A 3,711-nucleotide genomic window follows, 5' to 3' on the forward strand; every position below is an offset into this window, starting at 1 on the left:
ATAAATTTTCAATAGGATTGAGATCAGGGCTTTACAGTAGACCGACTTTGTCACCTATATCTCCCATTCACAGCTTAATTTTATTTTTCTAGAGCAGATAAAATAAATTAACGAGGCCCATCGTATCCTACCTGCCAGTTAATTAGTAATCTTAATCGAGTGCTTGAGTGGACCCAATATGCTGTTTGGAATTAAATTAAGAATTAAGCCTACATACAAAAAGGCCAATTTATAGACACAGGCTTATTTTGCTGGTTAATTTCCAAGACCTTCCTATTCTCCCAAAAATCAGAAAAAGTGGTTACATACCAAAAAGGTGGAACACAGGATTTGTGTCCGACATCTATCATTGTTGCAGACATCCAGTAGAGGATTATGAGAAAGCTGTGGAAAACAATGGAAAAATCATCCGAGATATGTATGTTAGCAGATCAGCTTGTTAACATATACTGAAATTGCTTGCCAAGTGCAAGTAGTGGATGAGTTAAAGGAAGGAGCAAACAAAAGCATGTGATAAATTGCAGTTTGCTACTGGGTATGATTGTAGAGGATCATTTGGACCCATTGCAATACCTCATGTCTGATAAAGTGGGGTTGTATTATACTAGGTCCGTTAATTCACTGAAAAATGGTTATTGGCACACAGAGAACTTACATGAGTGGCATCAACAGCCAACATTATGGTTGGATACAAAGCTATGACATTCATAGAGGAATTTACTGTGAGTGAAGTGTTGGGACCTCCATGGTCATCAAACTTAACAGAGTGAGACTTTTATCTCAGGTTACTTGATTAGGGTTTAGATTCTTGTATTCCTGAACATATGACGACACCATACAGCAACTCCTGTACAGGATTCTGGTTTTAAGGCCAACCCTGTTGAATGTACAGTTTAAATTCTCCAGTTGGCGATATGACACTTCTAATCTTCTGAGAGAATTAAGCTGTGTGCACACGTTGCGGATTTTGATGCGCTTCCACAGCATTTTTGGCAGCACGGATTCGCATCAAATTCCCAGTGTAGTGCACAGCAAATGTTAATCTATGGGAAATGGAGTTTTGTTGTGCACATGCTGCGGAAAAAACACGCGGATTTGCAGCATTTTATTTTCCGCAGCATGTCAATTCTTTGTGCGGATCTGCAGCGTTTCTGCACCCTTTGACTTGCATTGAGTCAGGCACATCCGCAGCAAAACTGCAGATGTAAAAAAAAAGCATGAAAATCTGCACAAAAAAATGCATCAAAACAGCGGCAAAAACAGGCGGATTTTTACCTTCGTTTTCTGCCGAGATGCAGATTCTGTGTGGAATAATCCGCAGGCAAATCCGCAACGTGTGCACATAGCCTTAGGGCAGAGGCGTATCTAGGCTTCCTGGCACCCGGGGCAAGAATTTGGTTCGGCGGCCCCCCCCCCACACAAAATACATATGCGACTTGCACACTTAGCCATGTACCCACTAGCTGCTCTCCCTAATGCTCTCAATGTTCAGTAAAAAACTGAAAGCAGGAAGAGAAGCTCGTTGTCAGGTATGAAAATCACATATGAGTGAAGTGTCCGTGTGATGACTACTGGAACCTGCAGAGCTGAGTCCTGACATTGCAGCTTCTGAATTCTCACAACGAATGCACTGCACACTTTTAGGATTCTCCCTTGCCGATGTACAGTCATGTCAGCACAAGCATGTGATTTATATACTCCTGGCCACATTCCGACTAGACGTGCCCGGCCTCGCTCCGTTCATTTTCATTGAGTGAGGCCACACACGTCTAGTCAGCATGTGACCGCATGTATGTAACTTACAGGCACGAGAGAATCATGACAGCGTGCAGTGAGCACTGTGAGAATTCAGAAGTCTGCAGTCACATAGAATGTCTGCAGACTCCGTACAAACCTGGACAACACCTTTAATGTTCTTAGCATAAATAATAACATGAGAATAAGTCAGTATCACAAATAACATTTACATCCAAGTACCTTATAGATGACGTCTCTGGAGTCGTTCTCCTTTTCTTCTTCTTGTCCAGACCCCATGATGAGTTTTCTCATCCACAGCGGCCTCTGCAGACTTCCATCTTCTCCGGTCTTCTGCAGCAAATCTCCACACGATCCTCTTAAAGATAGAAGTGTCATTATAATGCCCCTGAATAAAAATGTCTGCAATATACTGTCGCCTCACACTATTCCCCTCCCTCCTCTAACATCCCCTCTGTTCACCATACTGTCTCATCATATATTTACCCCCTCACTCTCTATACTGTCTGCTCACACATACCCCCGACTCCCCATACTGTGTCCACATACATTAACCCGTTCGCTCCCCATACTGTCTGCACCCAACCCCCATACTGTTTCCTCATACATACTCTGTGTCCTCCCCACACACATTAAATCCCCCCATCCCCACTCCAAATCCCTCACACACATTAAGTAACCCCCCATTCACACTCCAAATCCCTCACACACATTAAGTAACCCCCCATCCACACTCCAAATCCCTCACACACATTAAATAATCCCCCATCCCCACTCCCAAATCCCCCCACACATTATGTACCCCCCACTCCAAATCCCCCACACATTAACCCCATCCCCACTCATCAACCCCCATCCCCACTCCAAATCCCCCACACATTAAATAACCCCCATCCCCACTCCCAAATCCCCCACACACATTATGTACCCCCCCACTCCAAATCCCCCACATATTAAACCCATCCCTACTCATTAACCCCCCCAAACAATAACCCCATCCCCACTCATTAATTCCATCCTCACTCATTAACCCCCGTCCCTACTCCCAAATCCGCCAACACATTATGTACCCCCCCACTCCAAATCCCCCACACATTAACCCCCATCCCCACTCATTAACCCCCCACCCATTAATTCCATCCCCACTCATTAACCCTCCACAAATTAATTCCATCCCCACTCATTAACCCTCCACAAATTAATTCCATCCCCACTCAATAACCCCCATCCCTACTCATTAACTCCCCACTCAATAACCCCCATCCCCACTCATTAACCCCCCACTCAATAACCCCCATCCCCACTCATTAACCCCCCCATCCCCACTCCTTAACCCCCATCCCCACTCCTTAACCCCTCACACACATTAACCCCCATCCCCACTCATTAACCCCCACACACATTAACCCCCATCCCCACTCATTAACCCCCACACATTAACCCCATCCCCACTCTTTACCCCCACACAGTAACCCCAATCCCCACTCTTTAACCCCCCCCACACAGTAACCCCCAACCCCACTCTTTAACCCCCCACTCATTAACCCCCATCCCCACACATTAACCCCCACACATTAACCCCATCCCCACTCAATAACCCCACACATTAACCCCATCTCCACTCATTAACCCCCCCACGCATTAACCCCATCCCCACTCATTAACCCCCGTCGCCACACATTAACACCCCCCATCTTCGGTGGTTTCTTCAGCTCCACATTGGAGCACACTTACCACCAGCACTGAGCGTTCACTCTGGGCGCCGGGGAGTGACGTCAGAAGCATGATCACATGACATGTCACGCTGCTGACTTCGCTCTGGCCCGGCAGTCAGATCTGCTATTGTACTGGCATCTATACAGACGCCAGTACAATTGTTCCCTTGGAGCCGGCACACGCACCTTCTCTGCGGCAGCTAGGACACTGCGGACCACTGCATTAGGCGGCCCGGACTGC

Source organism: Dendrobates tinctorius, unplaced genomic scaffold (genome assembly GCF_039654945.1).
Source record: "Dendrobates tinctorius isolate UK_male_01 unplaced genomic scaffold, ASM3965494v1 ptg000060l, whole genome shotgun sequence".
NCBI lineage: Eukaryota > Metazoa > Chordata > Amphibia > Anura > Dendrobatidae > Dendrobates > Dendrobates tinctorius.